General features: G+C 42.3%; 1 pseudogene; it reads right to left on the bottom strand.

Annotated features, from left to right (window-relative positions):
- Nucleotides 1-1200: 1200 nt before the first annotated feature.
- LOC101317589 (ferritin light chain pseudogene) lies at nucleotides 1201-1871 on the bottom strand (annotated as a pseudogene).
- Between the last annotated feature and the right edge of the window lie 24888 nt (nucleotides 1872-26759).

The raw sequence follows: 26759 nt of genomic DNA on the forward strand, positions 1-26759 counted from the left end.
CCTAGTCTAGCATTTGGCACATAGGGGGTCAATTAATTGAATGAATGAATGATAGATAGATGGGTAGATAGATAGATACTTGAATAATAATTTACTTGAATAGTAAATACTTGAATAAATCAGTAAATGCTAAGGGAGAAAGTATAGGTTGAATTGGTAATTCTCAAGAAATCCTTGCTGTTTGGATTATAATACTACAAGGAGTAACAACTGCCTCCTTGTGAAAGGGGAGCTAATACTTTCCCAGAGGCAGGCACTTATTCTAAATCATAACTCTGATAGTTAGGTAGCACGTTGTTGCCCCGAGCCTGCCTTCCACAGCTTCTTCCCTCTATGCCAGAAGTAGAAAGTAAATCAACCATTTTAAAATGTCAACAATAACCAACTGAATACTTACTATATGTCAGTCACTGGGATAAGTAATGAATTACACAAAGATGAATAAAACATAGTCCCTAGCATTGAAGAATTTTCCCTCTGGTAAGAGAGACAGAACTGTATTCATAAATCTCTAATATAGATGGGAGAATATTCTGTGTAATGTCAAAAGAAGGGGATATTAATTTGGTCTTAGAGGATGTAATGGCTTGAATGGTGACACCCCCTCAAAATGATACACCCAAGTCCTAACCCCCTGATACCTGCAGATGTGAATTTATGTTTATGTGGATAAAGGGTGTTTGTAGATTTAATTAAGTGACATATCTCAAGATGGGACCATCCTGGATTGACCAGATAGGACCTAAATCCAGTGACAGGTGTCCATATAAGAAGATGAGCAATACAGAGATACAGGCAAGAAGGTCATATGAAGATGGAGGCAGAGATTGTGGTTATGCTGCCACAAGTGAAGGAACACCAGGAGCACCAGAAATTGGAAGAAGCAAGGGAAGATCCCCCTCTAGAGCTTTGGAGGGAGCATGGCCCTGCCGACACCTTGATTTTGGATTTCTGGCCTCCACTGTGAAATAATGAGTTGCTATTAAACCACCAAGTTTGTGGTAAAGTGTTTCAGGAGTCCTAGAAAAGTAATACAGGGGGATTAAAGAAAGGCATTAGAAAGGACATGACACTTCAAGGACCTTAAAGGAAGAGAAGGATTTTTTTCTTCTTTAGCTGCTGCAAAAAGCTTTATTGTTTCCATTTGGTCCAAGGCTTGGGAGAGGGCTCCAGGGTGGTTAAAAACTGCCTGGTGGCTGCAGAGACGGGCTTCAGGCAGAAGCCCTGACACCAAAGGGGCTCCTCAAAGGCCACTGGGCTCCAGAGGTTCCTAGTCATACTTGACGGTGAGCCTTTCGAAGAGATACTCACCCAGCCCAGCCTGGGGACCAGCCAGCCTGCAGAAGTTGGTCAGGTGGTCACCTATCATCTTAATGAGTTTCACCGCCTCATCTAGGAAGTGGCTCTCCAGGAAGTTGCAGAAATGTGGGTTTGCGCGGGCAGAACCCAGGGCATGCAGATCCAAAAGGGCCTGGTTCAGGCTCTTCTTCATGTTAATGGCGGCTTCCATAGCATCCTGGGTTTTACCCCACTCATCCTGAGATGGCTTCTGCACGTTCTGGAAGACGGCACGGCCGCTGTGCTGGTTTTGCCTTTTCAAGAGACACTCGGTGCCCTCACGCTTCTCTTTGGTCAATTCGCGGGAAAAGTGGCCCACGCCCTCCAGAGCCACATCGTCGAGGTCAAAATAGAAGCCCAGAGAGAGGTAGGTGTAGGAGGCCTGCAGACGCATGTTGACCAGGTGGTTGTCGGTGGCCTACACCTCGGTGGAATAATTCTGATGAATCTGGGAGCTCATGGTTGATCGGTAATAAGGAGTTAAGCTCAAAAAATGGTGTTGGCTGGTCCCGGTGACCAAGGATAGCTGAGTGGCTGACTCCGAAGGTCGAGACTGGAAAAAGGGTTGGAGGGTGGTCAGAGGCTGGAGCAAAGGGCATCCCTGGGTCTGTTCCATCCAAACACTGTTGAAGCAAGAGACAGATCAAGGGGACCACCGAGCGCACTGCTGAAGAGAAGAATTTTGATGTGCAGAAGAGCACAAAGGGAATTCCAAGCTGAGGGAACAGCATAAGGAAAGACATGGACATATTAAATGGAGTTTGTCCTGTGGTTGGAGTGCCAGCTATGTAGAGCTGGAAAGATACTGGAACTATTTCATGATTATTAGCCTAGAGATTTTGACATTTTGTTATTCAGACTTTAGGAAGCCATTGAAGATTCTGAAGGTTTGAAGTAACGAGAGAGAATACCCTGTTATTTAACAAAGCTGAGGACACTCGTTGACTGCTCTGTGTGTGTGTGTTGACTCCACATTTCCTAGATGCCAATGGATTGGTTTGTATGTAGCCAAAGAGGGTGCTCAGGGAGCATTTGTGTTACATGGATGGGAACATCTCTTTTCTTGCCTTGTTCTGCACTTGCTCTTTTGAAACACATCCTCCATTCTGGGCAGGATCTAATTAGGACCACATATTTTGCTGCATAATCCCCAGTGCAATGTCCTTGGGGATTTGACATGATTGCCTATATGGATGGAGCTGGAGAGGTTAGTTCAGGGAAGGCCAGGCCTCAAAATCAACCAGAGCTTCTGTTTTCTTCCTAAAGTAATCTTTTCTCACTCTCCTTTTACCTGTATTATTTGTTCCATGATCTGAGACAGTCATTATTCACCACATTACACTATCACCATCACCATCATCACCACCATTATCAACATCAGCAGTAGGAGCAGCAGTTATGAACAGAGTAAAAGGAAGATACAACAGGAAATACTAGTGTGGATAGAAGGAAACTCATGACTTCATCAATGACTTAGGAAAGCTTTCCTGCAGAAAGGGAGATTTCAGGAACTTCTGGAATACATGCACAAGCAGACATATTTATTTTATGCTTGTATATGCCAAGCCTTTTGTCAGGTGTTTTCATACACCTTAACTCATGAACTTCTCTCTGTGAGGTAGAGATTATAATTGTTAGCCCCTTTTTACAAATGAAGAGATTGTGGCTTTGAGAAGACTCTGTAAGCCATCTAGGATTACACTAGTAAGGGGCAGAACCCGAGGTCATTTGATTCAAGTCCAGTGCTTTTCTACTACAACACAGCTCAGCTTGCTTCCCTTTGCCTGGGTTGGTGGCAGTCAGGGAATGAGGTACACTCTGGAGTACCGGATTTTATATTAAGAGGAACCCTTTAAGGTCCTTTCCTTAAAGGAGAACAGGGAACCATGTCCAAGAAGCCTTGAACCAGATGTTTCTAAGGCTAGTTGAGCTCAGTCTGACTGGGTCTCTACTCTAAGGCTACTGTTCAAACCACAAGACTACATTGCAGTTTCCAACAGTGTACATTTGGCACTACTAATACCTCCCACACTAAATAAGGCCTGTGAGTCCGTGCCTGAGAGGGAGATCACACTGTGCAGGGCAGTCTGATGGTGCCCAACCCAAGGAAGCTCAAAACCCACATCACACGTTCCATACATTATCCGCAGAACACAGAATGCCCAGCCGCATGATGGAGAGCTGCATTTCACTGTGGGATCTGGTTAAAGATGCCTGCTGATCTCTGTCCATGGTCCTGCTCTAAGTCTGGACACACTCACCACCCACCAACACCCCTACTACCACCTTGCTTAGGCCTTCCTCAGTGCTGCTAGGCCACAAACATTTGACCTGTGCCTTCATCTGGGGCTTCTTCAATGGCCCTTGGCAACTGAGCATGAAAATGGTTTTCTCCAGACCTCAGTTCCCTAACTTTGAGTCATGCAGCCTGTCCCAGCATGTTTCAAAGGCTCATCCTGAGAAAGCGCTCAGTGGGAGAAGCTGTCCTTGCCTAGGCTGGCTTTGAACACAGCAGCTGAGCATGCTGAGAAAATGGGGGCAGGACACCCCAGACACACTTAATTGGAACCAGCACTTAACTCATTTGGCTTTGATTTGTGGGCCCAGATGTTACAACTCAGCTCTACCTTCAAAGAACAATGAACTCAAGCAAAGGGTTTTGTTTGTTTATTTGTTTTAAGGCTTCAAGGAAGGGAATGTCCACAGTGGGGCATTGTTTTTTAATAGATTGTCATGAACAAATGACATGATGCATGTGAACGTCCATCATAAATCACAAATGTTCATCATTGCTATCATCTAAACACTAAGGTTCAGTGCCTCGTCTAGCTACCTAATATGTGACCATGACCTTTATTTTCCACGTTTATAAAGTAGAGAGTGAGAATTCAAGGATAAAATGCCCTAGAGTTCCAAAGCCTTCCCAATCCGGCCCCATTCAGCCCATCCAAATTTGGCTTCCTCCTTGGAGCAAGCCCTGGCTCCAGCCATGATGTTCATGTCACTGATTCCCAAATACATTGCTCACCATTCCTCTTCAGCACTTCCTCAGCTCATGCTCTTCTCACTGCCTAGCAAGTCCTACTTCACCCCCAGGGACACCCCTACCTGGCACATGCCCTGGGGAACCCCAAACTCCTTTGGCCTCCTGACCAAAAAGGCCCTGACTTATTCTCACCTCTCACTCAGCCCTCATTCTGCACTGCCTGAGAGTATTGCTCTCCTGTGTTTCCATCCCTAGGCTAATAGACTTTAGGCTTCTTTGAGGTAAAGACTATGTCTTTAGTTGTCTCTGTTTTCTCCTCCTGAGACCTAATACAGGGTCCCAACCAAACACTAACTGAATAATTCATAAATGAAGATTCCCTTGCTCCTCCTAGGGTTGCTGAAAGAAAAAAAGTGACATGTCTGTCTATTGTCAGGAGGGAGAGAGCTATAGTTTTCTAATGCTATTTACGACAAAGGAGGGAAGTATTGAGGCAATTTGTCAGTTCCATTATATTTAATGGGAGCCCTCAATGTGCTTGGTGCTGCCCCTCAAATATTTAATGGGAGCCCTCAGTGTTCTGGGTACTGCCCCTCAAACACGAGGAACAGCTAATACTGGTTTCAATTCACTGCCCTCTCAAATCTGCCCCCCCCCTCCGAGTTCCTTTGGTCCATTCTTTGGAAGTTGCAAGGGAAAGGTGCCATAAAGTCCCAGCCAGAGGCCATTATTATGATGGTTATATAGTCTCTGGGCACAATGGTGGTACATTATATGAAAAATAATATGGTAGTTTCCTCCCTTGTATATGCATGTGATACTGCGATAATGTTATTCTGTCATTCACCTTATTTTATCCCTGTGGGCTAAGGTAGAAAACAAATTTGAGCTGAAAAACATCCTATGTCTGTCCTCAGCATAATGGAGAGAAACTTTCTGGGTCCAACTCCAGGATAGAAGCACCTCTTACGTCCCCAAAGTTTCCAGACACTATAGTTCCCTTCACTGGGAACAGGCTGAATTGTGGGACTGTTAGGGAGTATGGCAGGCTAAAAAATCACAATACCCATGGCACTTGCTTGGCATCTGAAAGGCTGTGACCATTTTGGAACACCAGTTCCAGAGGCTAAGAATCATCCAGGCATGCAACATGGAAATAATGGAGGAGTTAAATATTTTCCCCAAAGAGAAATTCCAGTAAACTCTTTTTAATCTTGCTATCAAGCTCTATTAGCCAGTGAATAAAGAGATTATTCTCTCCATTTCTGCCATAGAGAAACTGAAAGTCAGAGAGGTTCAGTGCTTTGTTGAACATCATACAGTTTGTCAACAGCAATATTAAAGTCAAAACCAAAGATTCTGGGTCCTAGTCTCATACTCCTTCATTATTCCACTTTGCCCCAATGGACATGCTACAATTGACTGCTAAATAGCAGAGGCTAGTTGTTCCCAAATGGCACCTTCTTGTATTGAAGTCTTATGGTGACTCTCTCCTTTAGATCTACCTTATAGGGAAAACACTATGTAAGAGATCCTTTGTTACATTTTTAGTCGATAAAACCCCAGGGAAAGGGGCAATGTGAGCTAAGACAAGGCAGCTAAGACAGCTGCCTTGACCTGAGTTCCACTTCAGACAAGGCAAAGAATGTAGTGAAAATCTGATCAATGCCTTATATTCAGTGCCTCTGTTGTGCTAGGCACTGTGCTCAGACATGGGTACCAAAGTTATAAGTACCTGCTTTCAAGTGAAATCAGTATCTTGAAGATATCCATGTTCATTTCAGCATTATTAACAACAGCCAAGATACGGAAACAACCTAAATGTCTGTCGATGGATGATTGGATAAAGAAAGTATTACACACACACACACTCACACACACACCTACACATTCACAATGGAATATTATTCAACCTTACAAAAGAAGGAAATCCTGCCACTTGTGACAACATGGATAAACCTGGAGGACATTATCCTAAGTGAAATTAGCCAGAAACTGAAAGACAAATACTGCATAATCTCACTTACATGTGGAATCTAAAAAAGTTGAACTCAAAAATGGAATAGAGCGGTGTTTGGTAGGGGCTGGGTGTGGGGGAAATGGGGAGCTATTAGTCAAAGGGTATATAGATTCAGTTATACAGGATGAGTAAGTTCTTAAAATCTAAGGTACAGCATGGTAACTATAGTTAATAATACTGTATTTTATAGTTGAACTTTGCCAAGAGATTTGATCTTAAGTGTTCTCACCACACCAAAAAGAAAACAAAATCATAACTATGTGAGGTGATGGATGTGTTAATTATCTTGATTGTAGTAATCATTTCAAAATGTATACATATATCAAAATATCACATTGTCCACCTAAATATATACAATTTTTATTTGTAAAGTTTAAAAGTACCTGCTCTCCCCTCTATAGGTGAACAGTCTAGAAAGGGAAGAAGACACATAAGCAGACAGCGTCAGTATCATATGCTGAGTATAGTGATTAAGGTAAACATGGGTGCTGTGGGAGCATAGGGGAGGACATTCAGGCTAGCCTACAGGTAGGAATGGAGCCTCAGAAGTTTTCTTGGAGTAACTACAACTAACAATAGTGCCTGGCACATTGAAAGCACTCAATAAAATTTATTTATTATTACTATGACAATAGACATTATTCCTGCCCTCAGGGAGCTCATAGTCTAGTAAGAGAGAATATATCAATACATAACTATAATTTCATGCTAACTGGCCTGCTTGAGAAGAGAGAAACGGATAATAGCCCATATTCAATGAACGCCACCTATGTGCCAAGCCCTGTTCTAAGGACATTATGTATATTCCTCCATTTAGTTCCCACAACTACCCTATGTTTAATTCCATTTCCCTTAAGTATAGGTGAGGCAACTGAGGCACAGAGAAGTAAAGTAACTTGCCTAAAGCCAAGTTAGTTACAACTAATGAATGGCATTAAGTAGTCACATACGAGAAAGGAAAAAAAAGCAGCCCCTTACATCTGAAACCTGGCCTGGCACTCACAGGTAGGACACAAACCTGTTGTTCTCCTGCTGGACATAAACAATCTCACAAAATACCCACAGCAGACAATGTTACTCTGAGAACATCAAAAAGTGAGACAAAGCAAAGCTGCTTCATAATTTAGTCTAAGCACAGACAAAAAACAAGGTCACTGTGCCACCCACAAAAGCTTAATTCTCACTTTAGTCTTCCTTCCTTATAGATAGGATTTATTAAGGTGCTCAGTCATAGAATTGCCCTTCCTTTCTGATAGCATTCAATATAGAATGAACCCCTACTTTCTTAGACTCTCCCCCAAATTACCCAGCCAAAGCTCAAATCCTTTAATAAGTCCTTTCTACCACCCTTTTACTAAGACACCTCATAGTTTCCTATTGTATAGTCTCCTAGTTCTGTCATAACAAAATACCACAGACTGAGTGGCTTCAAAATATTTCTCACAATTCTATGGAGGTTAGAAGTCCAAGATCAAGGTGTTGGCACATTTGGTTTCTCCTGAGACTTCTCTCTTTGTCTTGCAGATGCCTGCCTTCTTGCTGTGTCCTCACATGGTCTTTTCTCTGTACTCATGTGCCCCTAGTGTCTCTTTGTGTGTCAAAATTTTCTCCCTTTATAAGGGCACCACTCATATTGGATTTGGGCTCACCCTAGACACCTCATTTTAACTTAGCCACCTCCTTAAAGACCCAACTCCAAATACATTCTGAGGTATTGGGTGGTTAGGGCTTCAATATATGAATTTGGGAGGGGTCACAGTTCAGCAGTTACCCTTATTTTTCTTCACATTTATCCCAGTGACTGAAAGATGCAAATGTATTTGCACAGGGCCTGACACATGCAAGATAAAGAAGATATTGCTTTTATTCTCAAGATATGTATATCTAACTTGTTTATGGCTCAATTTTCTCACCTGTAAAACAGGAATAATAAAATTGTGTTTGTTGTGAGGCTTAAATAAAATAATTCATGTAAATTGCTTAGCATAGTATCTGGCACATAGTAGGGACTCAAAAAATATCAATTACTTGAAGACGAGCTATTATTTATAGATGAGTTTCACAGTTATAAATGAGAAAGAGAAATACAAACATATGCAGGCTGAACAATACACTGCTTAATAACCAAGAGATCACTGAAGAAATCAAAGAGAAAATTTAAAAATACCTAGAAACAAATGACAGTGAAAACATGATGACCCAAAACCTATGGGATGCAGCAAAAGCAGTTGTAAGAGAGAAGGTTATAGCAATAAAATCCTGCCTTAAGAAACAAGAAAAGTCTCAAATAAACAACCTAACCTTACACCTAAAGCAATTAGAGAAAGAAGAACAAGAAAACCCCAAAGTTAGCAGAAGGAAAGAAATCATAAAGATCAGATCAGAAATAAATGAAAAAGAAATGAAGGAAACAGTACCAAAGATCAATAAAACTAAAAGCTGGTTCTTTGAGAAGATAATATTGATAAACCATTAGCCAGACTCATCAAGAAAAAAAAGGGAGAAAACTCAAATTAATAGAATGAGAAATGAAAGAGGAGAGGTAACAACGGACACTGCAGAAATACAAAGGATCATGAGAGATTACTACAAGCAACTATATGCCAATAAAATGGACAATGTGCAAGAAATGGACAAATTCTTAGAAAAGCACAACCTTCCGAGACTGAATCAGGAAGAAATAGAAAATATAAACAGACCAATCACAAGCACTGAAATTGAGACTGTGATTAAAAATCTTCCAACAAACAAAAGCACAGGACCAGATGGCTTCATAGGCGAATTCTATCAAACATTTAGAGAAGAGCTAACACCTATCCTTCTCAAACTCTTCCAAAATATAGCAGAGGGAGGAACGCTTTCAAACTCATTCTATGAGGCCCTGTCACCCTGATACCAAAACCAGACAAAGATATAACAAAAAAAAGGAAACTACAAGCCAATAACTCTGATGAACATAGATGCAAAAATTCTCAACAAAAAACTAGCAAACAGAATCCAAAAGCACATTAAAAGGGTCATACACCATTGGGTTTCCATGGTGGCGCAGTGGTTGAGAGTCTGCCTGCCAATGCAGGGGAAACGGGTTCGTGTCCCAGTCCAGGAAGATCCCACATGCCGCGGAGTGGCTGGGCCCGTGAGCCATGGCCGCTGAGCCTGTGCATCCGGAGCCTGTGCTCCACAACGGGAGAGACCACAACAGTGAGAGGCCCGCGTACCGCGGGGAAAAAACAAAGGGTCATACACCATGATCAAGTGGGGTTTATCCCAGGAATGCAAGGATTCTTCAATATATGCAAATCAATCAACGTGATACACCATATTAACAAATTGAAGGAGAAAAACCATATGATCATCTCGATAGATGCAGAGAAAGCTTTCGACACAATTAACACCCATTTATGATAAAAACTCTGCAGAAAGTAGGCATAGAGGGAACTTTCCTCAACATAATAAAGGCCATATATGACAAACCCACAGCCAACATCGTCCTCAATGGTGAAAAACTGAAAGAATTTCCACTAAGATCAGGAACAAGACAAGGTTGCCCACTCTCACCACTCTTATTCAACACAGTTTTGGAAGTTTTAGCGACAGCAATCAGAGAAGAAAAGGAAATAAAAGGAATCCAAATCGGAAAAGAAGTAAAACTGTCACTGTTTGCAGATGACATAACATTATACGTAGAGAATCCTAAAGATGCTACCAGAAAACTACCAGAGCTAATCAATGAGTTTGGTAAAGTAGCAGGATACAAAATTAATGCACAGAAATCTCTTGCATTCCTATGCACCAATGATGAAAAGTCTGAACGAGAAAATATGAAACACTCCCATTTACCATTGCAACAAAAAGAATAAAATACCTAGGAATAAACTTACCTAAGGAGACAAAAGACCTATATGCAGAAAACCATAAGACACTGATGAAAGAAATTAAAGATGATACAAACAGATGCACAGATATACCATGTTATTGGACTGGAAGAATCAACATTGTGAAAATGACTCTACTACCCAAAGCAATCTACAGATTCAATGCAATCCCTATCAAACTACCACTGGCATTTTTCACAGAACTAGAACAAAAAATTTCACATTTTGTAAGGAAACACAAAAGATCCTGAATAGCCAAAGTAATCTTGAGGAAGAAAAATGGACCTGGAGGAATCAGGCTCCTGGCCTTCAGGCTATACTACAAAGCTACAGTAATCAAGACAGTACGGTACTGGCACAAAAACGGAACTATAGATCAATGGGACAGGATAGAAAGTCCAGAGATAAAGCCATGCACGTATGGTCACCTTATTTTTGATAAAGGAGGCAAGAATATACAATGGAGAAAAGACAGCCTCTTCAATAAGTGGTTCTGTGAAAACTGGACAGCTACATGTAAAAGAATGAAATTAGAACACTCCCTAACATCATACACAAAAATAAACTCAAAATGGATTAAAGACCTAAATGTAAGGCCAGACATTATAAAACTCTTAGAGGAAAACATACGCAGAACACCCTATGACATACATCACAACAAGATCCTTTTTGACCCACCTCCTAGAGAAATGGACATAAAAACAAAAATAAACAAGTGGGACCTGATTAAAATTAAAAGCTTTTGCACAGCAAAGGAAACCATAAACAAGATGAAAAGACAACCCTCAGAATAGGAGAAAATATTTGCAAAGGAAGCAACTGACAAAGAATTAATCTCCAAAATTTACAAGCAGCTCATGCAGCTCAATATCAGAAAAACAAAGAGCCCAATCCCAAAATGGGCAGAAGACCTAAATAGATATTTCTCCAAAGAAGATATACAGATTGCCAATAAACACATGAAGAATGCTCAACATCATTAATCATTAGAGAAATGCAAATCAAAACTACAATGAGGTAACACCTCACACCAGTCAGAATGGCCATCATTAAAATATCTACAAACAATAAATGCTGGAGAGGGTGTGGAGAAAAGGGAACCCTCTTGCACTGTTGGTGGGAATGTAAGTTGATACAGCCATTATGGAGAACAGTATGGAGGTTCCTTAAAAAATTAAAAATAGAACTACCATACGACCCAGAAATCCCACTACTGGGCATATACCCTGAGAAAACTGTAATTCAAAAAGAGTCATGTACCACCACAATGTTCATTGCAGCTCTATTTACAATAGCCAGGACATGGAAGCAACCTAAGTGTCCATCGACAGATGAATGGATAAAGAAGATGTGGCACATATATACAATGGAATTTTTCTCAGCCATAAAAAGAAATGAAATTGAGTTATTTGTAGTGAGGTGGATGGACCTAGAGTCTGTCATACAGAGTAAAGTGAGTCAGAAAGAGTAAAAGAAATACCATATGCGAACACATACATATCGAATCTTAAAAAAAAAAAGGTTATGAAGAACCTAGGGGCAGGACAGGAATAAAGACACAGACCTGCTAGAGAATGGACTTTAGGACATGGGGAGGGGGAAGGGTAAGCTAGGACGAAGTGAGAAACTGGCATGGACTTATATACACTAGCAAATGTAAAATAGATAGCTAGTGGGTAGCAGCCGCATAGCACAGGGAGATCAGCTCGGTGCTTTGTGACCACCTAGCAGGGTGGGATAGCGAGGGTGGGAGGGGGACGCAAGAGGGAGGAGATATGGGGATATATGTATATGTATAACTGATTCACTTTTTTATAAACAGAAACTAACACACCATTGTAAAGCAATTATACTCCAAAAAAGATGTAAAAAAAAAAAATGAGGAGAAAGGACTAGAGCGTTTCAAGCAGGTGGAGTGGCAAAACAGAAGGCATGGAGATGAGGAATTGTAAAAGGGCCCCGTTTACTGCTCAGTGATGAAAGACCCAAGGAGAGTGCCTCAAACTTGAAAAGGCAACCCAGACCTTGTTGGCACTGAGATATCTAGAAGTATGATATTTCATACTTTGCCAGGGAAAGGGAAACAGACCCCTCCCAACCTGTGCTATTTCTGGGGAAGGGTTATGTGACAGGCCATAGAGGTTCTGTTGAGGGTGACTGTGAGAGTTGCACATAACAGGTCTCAAAGCCTGAGCTTTGGCAGCAAAATGAGGCTGCAGCTGTGGCAGCAGATAAATTTGAAATTGGGCCCTGCCAGACTGGAGAAGCTGTGCTGTGGTAATGGCTTGCTGGAACAAGTGCACACAAAGTAGCTTAGTTTTACCCCTTCTGTTCTAGCACTAGCCTTTCCATCTTTTGCCCTGGCTCCTAGTGGTGGTGACTCAGGGGATTAGGCCCCAACATTACATCCAGAGCTCCAGGAGTGCTGAATGGTCCCTTCTAAGTTGCTCTCAAATCCCTTGCTGTTTCCTGTTGGGTTCCCAGGAATTCTGAAGGAAAATGACCACCTAAGGGATTTCTCTATGACAGCAGTCAGGCACATCCCATATCCTTCCAGGCACATTCACGTTTCCTTCTTCTCTCCTTCTTTATTCCAAAAATCCCCTCACCCTTCTCCAGTTCTCTGGGGAATGTCCCTTCATCCAACCCTTCCAACACAACCCACCCTACTGGGGGCCTAGACTCTGAAGTTAAGGGTAGGTAGAGGTTGAATGGTTAGACGCTTGGTGGAAGAAGCCATTGCAATATTCTTCCCCAAACTTCAGAGCGCCCTCTCGGTACACATAACTACCCTAAAAGGCGTGGGAGAGTGATGTCCAGCTGCGTGTCTGCTGGGGGTGGAACGCATCACTGGCGCGGTGGACTGGGCTGGCTGCAAGAATGCGGGGTGGGGGGTGGGGGTGGGGAAGGGGGTGCGCGCCCTTTATGACAGGTGGCCGCGCAGTGCGCGCTCCCGGGCGCCTGAGGGGAGGGAGGGACAGACGGACAAAGTGGGAGGGGGCACATGGGAAGGGACCGTAGAGAGGGTAAAGAGAGCACGGGAGGAAAAAAAGAGGGCTGTGGTGGGGAAGGGAGGTAGAGGGGGGATCGCGTCCAGCAAGAACAGCCCTGTTGGAGGAAACAATGGCAGGGGCAATAGCGATGGTGGCAGCCGAGGCAGTCCCACTCTGGGCACCTTTCTGAATGGGCAGAGGCAGATCGGGGAGAAGAGGAGACCAGGCAGCGCCCGCAGAGGCTCTGAGAAAAGCGGCGCGGGAGGAGAAGGGGGAGGAGGAGGAGGTGGAGAAAGGCCGGGGGGGGGGAGGAGTGGGCAAGAGACAGGGGGAGAACCCGGGAAGGAAAACCAGTAGCATCAGCAGCAGCAGCAGCAGCAGCAGCAGCAGCAGCCGCAGCAGCCGCAGCAGCCACCGCCACAGCAGTAGCAACATTTAGCAATAGCTTTAACAGCGATAGCGACAGTAGCAGCCGCCCTCCTTCTCTCTCCTTCCCGCGGACGGCCACAGCGACCGCACTGAGCAAGGCTCCAGCGCCGCGCGCGCAGCCCGCTAGTGAGATAGCTCCGGCCCGAGCAAGCGGAGGTGCATGCTGAGAGCCGACTCCAGGAGCAGCCGGCGGCCGCTGAGGCGCTGAGTTTCAGGGCCAGAACCTGATAGCTCTGAAGCCATCTAGCATCGCCGCAGCGGCGGCGCCTGAGGGAGACAGTCGCGTCCACCTGGCGGGCCCGGCGCATGGAGCTGAGGCAGAGGCGGCGGCGGCGGCGGCAGCAGTAGCAGCAGCGGCGGCGGCGGGGGCAGCTCGAGCAGCTGCGGCGACGGCGGCAGCCCAGCCTTGACTGCGGCTGCTCTAGCCCCAGCGCCCGCTGCTTGAGCCCGCCGGCAGCGTGCACCTCGGGAGTCGGCCCGGGAGGTGAGTATGAGCGCTGCCATCCAGCCCCCTGGCCTTCTCGCCGGCTTCCCGGTTGATGCAGGGTGGCGGCGGCAGGGGGTGGAACGAATTGGGGGAAGCCGAGCGAGAAGAGGAAGGGAAAACAGAAGGGAGGACGTCTGTGTGAGAATGGCGTGCGTGTGTCTGTATACGAGGGAGTGAGGCCGCGAGGGCGAGAGATCCCGGCTAGCCCTGACAGGCACTGCAATCTAGGAAAGGCCTCTGTGCTTGCGCCGGCGTGTGTGGGGTGGGGGTGGGGGGGAGGGGAAACGAGCGGGCTGGAGCCGCCGGGCTCAGAGCCGGGCGGCTGGGGCCAGCTTAGTGCCGCTTCCCTTCGGGCCGGCTTTCAGGAGATCCTGTCTGGGGAACGGGCACTAACACTGCACGCTCCGGCGGGAGCGGGCAAACGCACGCGGCGGCGGCGACCGGGCGTCAGGGCCAAAGCGGCAAAGGTGCGAAGCGCGGTCGCCGGCGGCTCCCGTGCGCGCTGGGCTGCCCTGGCGACCACAGAGCGCCCCTGAGCACGCGCCACCCGACCAAGGCCGCGGGCGGGTCTAAGTTGGGGGCCTACCGAGCCTCACCCGGCTTGTCACCTTTGCATAATTGGCCCGCGGCCCCTTCCCGCTCTCGGTGGCAGTCGAATCGACGCTTTCCTGCGTGGCTTCTGGCGCTTCGCTCTGCCGCGCCCCGCAGCACACGTCCGCTCCGCTCTCGCACACCCGGTGGGGCGGGGAGGCCGCGAGCCCGCTCGGGGAGCGGGGCCAGGCTCCGGGAAAGTGTGGAAAACGCGCCGCTGAGTTGGCGCCGTTCTGCTGAGGAATCCAGTGGTTTCAGCATGACTGCTTCTGTCTGTCTGATCCGTGAGGGACTGAATAACCCGCTCAAGGTTTTCTGTCTTTTTTAGAAGTTAAAAAAAAAAATTGGCATACCCATTTCGACACCAGCACATTTGATTTTCTTTGAGCTTCTGCATTTTGGAATAAGTGGGTTTCGTATTTTGCTTCTGGGTTTTGGCTCCCAGCATATTGTTGAATTCTGTGCACAGCAATATACTTAGCTCTGTGGCCTTTTCCTAACATTCCATTTTCTACACTGTTATCTGAAAAGACATGATTTGTGTGTAGGGCTGCCAGGGCTGTTTTTAAAAAGCATCTAAAGCACTTTAACCTGGGATTTGAGTATCTCCTTGGTTGTTTTTGGTGGAGGAGCAGGGTGTGCTGATAGTTGCCGAGATATTTTGCTTGGTGAGCAAAGGTGCTCCATGGTTTTTTGTGAATTATAGAGATCATTTGGGTTTCGGGGAATGAATCTCCCTTACATCTTTTACACATAGGGTAACATGACCAAACGTTTTATTTACAGCCATGACGTTCTCATGGCTGAGGAGAATTTACACTTATTTAAAACATATTTTTAGAAGGGAACAAAAAAGGCCTAAGTAACTGTCATTTTACATATTAACTGGGAAACCGGCTAATCAAATAAAACTGGCTGAGTGTCTGAAACTCTATCCCAGTGAAATATGTGGCTGTGAATATAATTAACCATCTGTCTAGTGAGCAATTTAAATTTGGGCTGGTACATTTTTATTACAGTGTCTAATTTCTGGAAGACTTGGACATTTTACCCAACAGTAACAACAAAAACGTAGTCACTTACTAGGTCAAAGATTCACTTGTGTGATGGTGGGATTTCCCTTCCTCTTTCCCACACCTCATCTCTACTAGTCCCCATACTCCCTGACCTGGGAGGTCAAAACAAACCTCTTGCTTTTGCAAATGGCATATTTACAATAGAGGAACTCAAACTAGGCATGGCAGCTAGTAATTAGACATTTTTGTTTCTTGGAAATACCTTCCAATATTTTACCTCCCACAGAACCTAGATAAATTGCATGCATTTGAGTTGAAAAAATATAATTCTTTGTGCACATGTGTTCAGATGGAGTAGGGTGATTCAACAAAATTTGTCTTGAAATTTGATTCTGTTCACTTTCTCTTATTCTAATTATCCACAGCTCTCCCCTAGCTGTCCCAACTGCCCTTCCACACCCCACAGACACACACTCACATACAAAAAAAACATATCCTTTTGTCCTTATAGCCAGTTTTTTAGGTTAACAATATTCAGATCTGTGATTTTAACAGTATGATGAGAAACTGCTTTTTTTGGGGGGGAGTCAACAGTGTAAGATAGCATAACATGAAAGGACATCGTACATATTGTTAAAATGTTCCCTATGGTGTGATTTTAACCAAAAATTTATTATGAGGGAAAAAAGAAATAGATTTTGGGTAAAAAGAAATAGATTTTGGGTGGAGATGAAATGGCCCTGGGAAGATTGGATTTCAGAGACCTCCACCAAATAGCTGTTGTTAACACAACACAATGTAACATAACATAACATAATTAAAATGAACCACGGATTGATTGTGCAGTGAGCTAGAGAAAGTCATTTAAAGGAAAATGCTTTTAAAACAAATATTTGGCTAAATAAAAGCTCTGATAAATGGGTAACAATTATGTAAGCACATGGTAGAATTTGACATATGTCAAGTCTGTTAAATAAATCAACCTGTTCAGTGAATAAATATTCGATGCATCAATGCATTTTAAAACACGCACACACACACAAGCAAACCTATTACACCCTGTTGCCAAAGTCAAACAAGTGCAGAACACTGCCGCTTTCTCTCTGTTTTACCCAATCTGTCTCTCTTCCCTTTTCCTTTTTTTCCACAATTGTCTGATTACCTGTAAACTACCTAGTGAGCAGAGAGAGCTAAAAATGTGGTGGTGTTGCCTGTGTTTAGGAGGTGGGAAAAGAGAGATGAGAAAAGTGATAAGGGCTGGATTTTAAACACATATGCTCATGGCTTTCTGACACAATCAACGGTGGAGATCCCAGTCTCACAGAAGTATTTGCTTAGGAGACGGACTAGCCTAACCAAAGAATCATTGATTGTAGTTTCTGTGCTCCTAAGTCCAGTTCTAGTGAATACTTTCTTTTTCTCCAAACCCTTTGCTAGGGAACGTGTTCCTTTTGGTCTCATTTTATATAGATAAGCACTATGTCTTGATGTCTTTCCCTCTCTTGTTCTCTGGTGGAAAAAGGACTGATGTCTTCAGGACCAACTACTATGTACATAATCTTAATTTTTCTAAAAGGAACTTCAATAAGTCATCTTCTCCATCCTCAGTAAGATGATTTTGACATAAGCAATTATCTACTATTTTCTCAAACACCCCAAAGTCCCATTTAAAAGTTATACCTCTCTCCCTCAGTAGCCCATTTTAAGTATTACACAGCCAGCCTGAGCAAGAAGTTGCTCCTAATGTTTAACCTGAGGAGGTATAGAGGTTAGAGACCAAGATTATACTGTGGGCCTGACTACTAGAGTAGTGCCAAGCTATCTTCCATTGACAAAAGGCATAGAGATTCATTTTGTTTGGGGGAAGTTAAAGCATTTCCTCTAAGTTAAAGCATCCTAGTAAGTAGGATGGTCATATGTTGTGGTTTATACCTGTTGTCCCAGCATACTTATTTCACTCTCAACTGTCCCATTTTGGACAAAAAAATTCTATGGTCACCCTAACTATAAGTCACCTTTAAATCAAACTGTGCTTCTTGATTTGGGGAGATGGTTATATTTGTAAAACTTGCATGAGCTTTGAAGGTGTCATAGTCCCTAATCAGCTCAGTCTGTCTTTTTCCTAGCTAAGAAGCCTTTCTGGAGGTAAAATCCCAGAAATGATTCAGGCTTTGGGCTTGACGGAATTGGATTATTGGGCCTAAAGACATCCCTCCAAAATGCATTTGTGCACACACACACACACACACACACACACACACAGAGGTGTTGTCTGCATGCTGGAGAGTGGCTGATCTTACTTTCATGAAAGACTGGTAATAGGTTATAAGCTTAAAACATATCAGGAGGCATTTAGGTTTAGAAAGATCATCCTGACCATAGTAGTTCTAAGACAAAAGAGGGTGGTACCAATTGAGGTGTGAATTCTTCTCTTTTTATTTTATTTATTTATTTATTTGCCATTCCATGCGGCATGCAGCATCCTAGTTCCCCGACTAGGGATCGAACCCAGGCCCCCTACAGCAGAAGCACAGAGTCCTAACCACTGGACCTCCAGGGAATTCCCTGAATTCTTCCTTTCTTAAATTTTTTTTATTGGAGTATAGTTGATTTACAATATTGTGTTAGTTTCTTTTTAGAACACGTTTTGAGAAGTACACAGGTAAATCTCTGTCCAGAATAGTTTGCATGTGGTCTTGTCAAATATACAAATAAAATTTTAATATACATATTTATATTACATATACAGTAAGTCCCCTACATACGAAACTTCAAGTTGCGAACTTTCAAAGATGTGAACATGCGTTCGCATGTCCAATCACGTAAGTTAGTTCACGTGTCTGGTGTACATTGTCACGTGCATGCATCCTCTACAAGTGGTTGTCCTTTTGTGTACTTTACTGTACAGTACTATATAGAGTACAGTAGTACAGTGTCTTTATTTCAAGCCCAGGATGTCCAGAAGCAAGCGTAAAAGCAGCGGTGATGTAGCTGGTACTGCTAAGAAGTGGCAGGCGATAACGATGGAAACAAAAGTGAAAATAATTGAGAGAGACAAAAGGAAGAAGTAACTGAAGAACCGAAGAGATTCACGAAGCAGGAAATGGCAAGGGAATTTTCTTTATTTGAGGAGGCACTGTTAGTTTTGAGGCACAGGACCCAGACCTAGAATGGTACACGAAGGTTGCAGCAACCTTTCAGAATGCAATCCAGTGCTACCGTGTCACCTACGACGAGAAAAAAAGAGCTACTACCCAGACATCACTAGATCGTTTTTTCACGAGGGTAGATAGAATTGAATCCAACAAGGAACCAGAACCTGTGCCATCAACGTCAGGCATGAGTGAAATTGCAGCTTGCCCTCCATCTGCTATTGCTGACGATCCTTCAGCTCTACCATCTCCCACCTCCTCTCCCTCCTCCAGTCAGTAACTCTTCTTGCCTGTTCACTCGATGCCAGCCCCTGTATGCCAGCTGTTGTACTGTACTACTGTACTTTGCAAGGTACTGTACTCTAAGATTAAAAATGTTTTCTTTTTTTGTTTGTTTTTTATGTATTATTTTTGTGAAAAGTATTATAAACCTATTACAGTACAGTACTATATAGCCGATTGTGTACCTAGGCTAACTTTGTTGTACTTACGAACATATTGGACTTACGAACGTGCTCTCGGAATGGAACTCGTTTGTATGTACGGGACTTACTGTATTATGTATATTTCCATTTGCCTTTTGTGGAATGGACAACACTACTTTTTAAACTGCCTTCCAGTCTTAAGTGTCTGTGATTGGCTTTCATTGATCTAGGGTTAGAGTCAAAAGAGACTATGGCCCACAGGCCAAATCTGGCTTGCTATGGAAAAGGAAATAATGTAGACATGAAGAAAATGTGAAGCCATTTAGAGTTGCTTTTACAAATGTTTTCAAGCTTCCTCTTCATAACTGAGCTTTACTTAGGCCAGTGTTAAAATGAGTCCACATTTCCTGAACACATGTCTGTCAGCTGATATCTAGGGTTTGGGAGATTGTCCAGAACCTGGTGGGGTGGCAGGGGGATGACCCCAAAAGTGAAATCCACATGTGGATTTTGTTTGTTTGAGTCAAAATGTCAATAGTGATCTTTTCTTTCCTGCCTATTACAGTAACTTAAATTTTGTGGTGCTAATAAATTCTTCCTGTCTTCCTTTCCAATATTTGCCATGTCATTCCAGGCATCCATGTGATTTATTAACCCAGAGACCAGGTCTCAGCAACTTGCTTGAACAGAGACCTGCTGTCTCTTTAGTTACTAAATAACTGGAACACATTCTGAAGAAGAGCTTTACTGAGTAGGGGAGTAGAAAAAGTAGGCCATCACTGTCTAGCTCAGTGGTTCCTAACCTTTTTTTTTGGCATGAACCCCTTTGAAAATATGATGAATGCCAAGGATTCTCTCTTCAGAAACGTGCTCATTTAAATATATGACACTTTCATACACTTTCAGAAAGTCCAACCATGCATTGTGAGTTAAAAACCTCTGCACTAGCCTTTGCCCAGTTGTTACAGTAATTCCTGTCACATGGCTGTCATGGTCAAGGTAACTTGAAACGGAAGACATGAAAATGACTCTTCCAAAAAAGGCTGTTATTAGTATACTTGTGGTTCACAGCTACTGTTATAAGCATTTTTCTGATTAGCCTTCACAGGCATTTTTTATTATGAAAAAGAGTCACTTACACTCATTTTGACATTACTATTCTCACCAAAAACAAGTCAAGTCTAGTTTCTCCAAATCCTTGACTTGTCAACTTTCAGATTCTTAAAAATGTCTGTTCAGCACTCACCCTTTACAGGTTCATTATTAATATATAAAATACATTACATAAAAGCTCACTCATGCTTACCTACCCCCATCTCTCTCTCTTCTTCATCTCTCGCTCTATCTCTATATATTCCTCTTAGCCAGTGGCCTTGACAAAAATAGGAAGCTCTTGTTAGCACTGATTGTTAAGTACAGTGATGGAGCCAGAGAGGGAGGTGGTGTCCAGATATCTTCATAAGGACGACCCTTGGGACTCATGGGCCTTTTGCAGTATTAGCCATCCTGGAGATCTAACATCATATATTAAAGGCAAAGCTCCTTAACCTCTGCAAACATGAATATATGTCACATCTGTGCCATGCAGTTGTGATGGTAGGAATATGTGGTATTCCTGTCCATGAATAAATGTTTCTTGCCTGTCTCTTTGCTTCTTTTCTTAGCAGTTTGGGGTATGGCAGAGTATGAGGGCTAATGGAATTCTAAATCTGGATTGATCTATTAATGATCATTTCTAATTCAATTCAGCAAACATTTATTGAGCATCTACTATGTGCTAAGCACTGGGATACTGGGGAAGAGAAAAGAATAAAACAGATTCTCCTGTCTTATAGAAAATTAGTTTTGTTTCTGGCTGGGTCTTTTTACCATCTTTATTAATTTACCTTACCCTTTTTCTAATTTAATGCATTTTTCTATTATTTCTACACTCTCCCTGTTAGAAAATAAGTATAAATGTCCTCTTTTCTAATACAGCAGGAAATTCCCTACCAAACAGTTACCTCTAGCTAAGTTGAGACAAGATTTCCAGCCTCCATGGCACAAATGTTTCTGTTCTTATTGCTGCATTGGCTTAGCAGGCCCCATTTAATAGGGAGTAACATGTTTCTTTTCCCTGCAATTCTGAGGCAAGATTTCTATCATTGATATCATTGGTGATGTGGAATTGCAGATAGCATTAGCCATGATGTGTTGACCATTGACTCAAGATTTTAGTCCTTAGTTATTGACTTCTGACTAATGAATTGAATGTACTCTGCAAAAAGCCAGTTGTCCATCTTTGAGTGGGTTAGTTTTTAACTCCTAGTTGGTGATTATATTAGTTTTCTATAGCTGCTGTAACAAATTACCAAAAACTTAGTGGTTTAAAACAACATAAATTTATTATCTTACAATTCTAGAGGTCAGGAATCTGAAACAGGCCTCCCTGGGCTAAAATCAAGGTGTGAGCAGGGCTGAATTCCTTTCTGGAGGCTGTAAGGGAAACTCCATTTTCTTGTCTTCCAGCTTCTAGATTCTGCCCACATTTCTTGGTTCACGGATCCCCCTACATTCTCAAAGTTAGCAATGGTGGATTGATTCCTTACGTTGCATCACTTCAATCTTGCTTCCATCGTCACATCTCCTTCTCTGACTCTCACTCTTCTGCCTCCCTCTTCCACTTTTAAAGACCTCGGTAATTACATTGGGTCTACTTGGATGGATAGTACAGGATTATCTCCCTATCTCAAGGTTAGTTGATTTGCAAACTTAACTCCATCTGCAACCTTAATTCCCCTTCTGCCATATAACCTAACATATTCACAGATTATAGTAATGACCCTACTTTGGAGGGTCATTACTCTGGCTACCACAGTGACTTGATTTTTTTTCTTTCCATTTTGAAATAGTTATAGATTCACAGGAACTTGCAAAGACAGAGAGGTCCTGTGTAATTTTTACCCAATTCCCCCAATAGTTATATCTTATACGACTATAGTATAAGACCAAAACCATGAACTTGATATTAGAACAATGGGTTTGTTTAGTTCTGTGTCATTTTATCACATGTGTAGATTTGTGTACCACTACCACAATCAAGATAAAGTACTATTCCATCACCAGAAAAGATCTGTCTTGTGCTATCTCTTTATTGTTTTTTATAGTCACACTCACCCCCCTCACCTCCACTATTCCTAACCCCTGGCAATCACTAATCTTTTTAAAATATAAATCTATAGTTTTGTCACTTCAAAAAATGTTAATATAAATGGAGTCATAGAGTATGTGACCTTTTCAGGTTCGCTTTTTTCACTCAGCATAATGCCCTTGAGATCTATCCAAGTTGTCTTCTGTATAAACAGTACATGCCTTTATAATGTTGAACAGTATTCCATGGTATGCATGTATCACAGTTTGTTTAACCATACATGTTAGGGACATTTTGGTTGTCTCCAGTTTTTTGCTATTACAAAGAAAGCTGTGCGGGTTAGTGTACAGTTTTTTGTGTGAACATGTTTTCATTTCTCTAGGGAAAATGCCCAGGGGTGTGATAACTGGGTCATATGGTAAGTATATGTTTAGTTTTGGTTTTATTTTTTTGCGGTACGCGGGCCTCTCGCTGTTGTGGCCTCTCCCGTTGCGGAGCACAGGCTCTGGAAGCACAGGCTCAGCGGCCATGGCTCATGGGCCCAGCCACTCTGCAGCATGTGGGATCTTCCCGGACCAGGGCATGAACCCGTGTCCCCTGAATCGGCAGGCGGACTCTCAACCACTGTGCCACCAGGGAAGCCCGTATATGTTTATTTTTTTAAGAAACTGCAAAACTGTTTTCCAGAGTTCCTGTACACAACTTATCACAGTCTACTAGTATCAACATTTTACCTGTTTAAATAAACCTTACCTCTCTTTAAGTCCTTTTCTCCTCCCTCATTTAAAATATTATAGTCCTAGATATTTCCTCACTATATATTTAGAACTATATCAGACAGTGTTATAATTTTTGTTTCAACTGTCAAACATAATTGAGAGAACTCAACAGGAGAAGCAAAGTCAATTGTATTTACTCTTACTTTTACTCTCTGTTGTTCTTCCTTCCTTCTTGAGGTTTCAAGATTCCTTCCTCTATATTTTTCTTTCTGTTTAGAGAACTTCCTTTAGTCATTCTTTTAGTGCAGGTTTGTTAGCAGTGAATTCTCTTGGTTTTTCTTCATCTGAGAATTTCTTGATTTTTCCCTGCATTCCTGAAGGATATTTTCACTGCATATAGGATTCTGAGTTGACAGTTCTTTTCTTGCAACTCTTGAAAAAGGTTGTGCCACTCCCTTCTGGTCTCCATGGCTTCTGAAATCTGCTGTCATTTGAATTGTTTTTTCCCCTGTTAGTAAGACATCATTTCTCACTGCTTTCAAGTTTTTTAAAAAAAAATGTCTGTAGTTTTCAAAAGTTTGACTCTGATGTGCCTTGGCATAGATTTCTTTGGTTCATCCAGTTTGGAATACTCTTAGCTTCCTGAATATGTAGATTTATGTCTTTTGCTAAGCTTGGGAAGTTTCCAGCCATTATTTCTTTGAATACTTTTTCTGTCCTGCCTTCTTTATCCTATTGTTCCAGGCCTCTTATAATGACAGGAAAGTTAGATATTTATTTATAGTCCCACAGAGACCCTGAGACCCTGTTCATTTTTTTTTCAAAATCTAATTTTCTTTGTTGTTCAGATTGGATAATTTCTATCATTTTATCTTCAAGTTAGCTGATTCTTCCCTCAGTCCTCTTCATTCTGTTGTAGAGCACACATATTGAGATTTCTAAAAGAATTTTAGTTATTGTATTTTTCATTTCTAAAATTTCCACTTGGTCCTTCCATATATCTTGTATTTCTTTGCTGAGACTTTCTATTTTTCATTTGTTTTAAGAGTGTTTGTAATTGATTATTGAAGCATTTTTATCATGGCTGCTTTAAAATCTTTGCCAGATAATTCTAACATCTCTGTCATCTTGGCTTTGACAGCTATTTGCTTGCGTTTTTCATTTAGCTTCAAATATTTCTGGTTCTTGGTATGATGAGTGATTTTTAACAGAAACCTGGACATTTTTGTAGTACATTATGAGACTCTGGATCTTATTTAAACCTTCTGTTTTAGCTAACTTTTTCTGATACTGCTTCAGCAGGGGAAGGGAGTGTGCTTGCTGCCTTTGTTATTGCCAGGTGGAAGTGGAAGTTCAGGTTCCCCACTCAGCCTCTGTTGACACTTGGAGGGCAGGGCTTCTCATTACTTCCAGGTGGGGGTTGGAATTCAGTCACATTTCAAGTGCTTAATACCCATATGTGGTTAGTGGCTACCATATTGGACAACACATACATAGAACACTGTCATAGGAAGACAAGGGGTGGGGAAGGGAGCTTGGTCCGATAAGAATTGAGGTTTGGGGTTAGATACTGTGGCACAGGTAGAATACGACAAAGACCTAGTTATTGGATTTGAGGTCTGTGGCTGGGGTTTGTTTCCAAAGCCTGAGGTGCTATGAATACTACAGAGATATGGGTACAGGGAACTTAACTGGACATTATCGACCCAGTAGAGTTGATAGAAACTATAGCATAGTATTAACCAAGTTTCTTCCTCTCAATCTTTGTAAGAGAGGTGGGGTGACATGTTGCAGATTCCTATACCATTCCATTTGGTTAAAGGGAAATTCTCCCCTATTGGGAAGAAGTTTGTTTATTCATAGCAACAAACTCCACCTCCATGACTGAAGTAACCATTGACTGAAGAAATATTAACAGAAAAGAGTAGGTTATGAAAAGGGTATTCATTTGATTTGTAGAATCTAGGGTTTATTTGGCATGTTGGTGGCCCCTGTGTTCTGATACTTGAGGCTTCCAGCATGCTCAGCCAGTTGGGAGCATTTGTGAAAGAGCTCTGTCCTTCACAGAGCTCCGTGTTGACTTGGCACTTTTTTTGTCCAAGGCCTAGAGAGTCAGTAGACCCTGTTACACAGCTTCTTTGTGCACTGGCATAACTGTTGCCTTCTCAAATCTCTCTTTGCTTAGACTTGTAGAAGTGTCCTTAATGTAGAGTCAGTGTTCACAGTTTCCCCTAGGGGTAGTTCAGTAACATTTTCCCTTATTGGATCTCTATATTTGGAAATACATCTTTTGAGTGTTTGCTTTTATGGACTGCCTATGTACTTTATCTCTCAGCAAGGGAAGAGGTGTACCCATTGTCTATTGAATATATGTTATATGTATGGTATATAAGTCACATTGCCTTTTCCCATAGCAAATCCTATATTTGTAAAGCTGTGGCCTTGACATGTTAAGATGTTTCATAAATGACACAGTAAAACCATTTGGCTAAATAAGTGAAAGAAAGGGAATTGTGCAGTGCTACAATGAGTTTTTCAGATTTATGTGGTTTGACTTAAAGCTACACAAAAATGCATACTCATCTGAGGGAGAAGCAGTTTGGAAGTTAGGCTGTAAAGAGAGAGATAGGCATACTTTATAACCCAAGGTCAAGGTATAGGTTGTAAATCCAGGACCGTGGCTCACCTAGATCCTTCCATATGTGTATTTGTGGGGAAGAGGTTTGTTACTCTTTGTTCCTGGTTTGTTACTCAGAGATATGGAGATAATATAGTGGGAGCAACCAAAATCCCGATTTGTTACTTTGTCTCTCAAGAAGGCTGCAAATACACCACTTAATTTTGAAGACAATGATCACTAGTTAAGCAGAGGGGCCAAAGGACCAGGATACTGTTATACAGATCTGGGAAGAGAACCTGGAATCAGCCTTCCTTGCCATTGATCTCACCCTTTTCCTATAAGCCACTGTTTTTGCCCTATTTTAACAATGCTTTGGTAGCTACACGTACATATATTTAGCACCTGAATAAATGGAAAGACCCATTTGTTTAGATAAGGTGGTAATGTCATGATATTTCTGACCCCAATGACTCATGATTCATCAAGGACAAGTCACTTCTAGCCAACCACTGAGAGATGATGGAAAGCAGGTAGGTGGACTAATCTCTCCTTTTTGATTCTCACCTCTACCATTTTACCCTCAGGTATGACTTTGATATCTTACAGCACTGAGCACCATTGGTTAATGGAGGCCTAAAATGGATGCAGCTAATGCCCTGAATGGAGTTCCTTTATTTTCTGAAAATTCACTTTATTAGCAGAGGACTTTTGTTTGTTGGAAGATGTTTAATCACAGTTTTGATTTCATTACTTGTGATCAGTCTGTCCATATTTTCTATTTCTTCCTGGTTCAGTCTTAGAAGGTTGTACCTTTCTAAGAATTTGTCCATTTCTTTCAGGTTGTCCATTTTATTGGCATATCATTGCTTGTAGTAGTCTCTTGGGATGATTTGTATTTCTGTGGTGTCAGTTTTACTTCTTCTTTTTCATTTCTAATTTTATTGATTTGAGTCCTCTTTCTTTTTTTCTTGATGAGTC

The sequence above is a fragment of the Tursiops truncatus genome, chromosome X, assembly GCF_011762595.2.
Source record: "Tursiops truncatus isolate mTurTru1 chromosome X, mTurTru1.mat.Y, whole genome shotgun sequence".
Lineage (NCBI taxonomy): Eukaryota > Metazoa > Chordata > Mammalia > Artiodactyla > Delphinidae > Tursiops > Tursiops truncatus.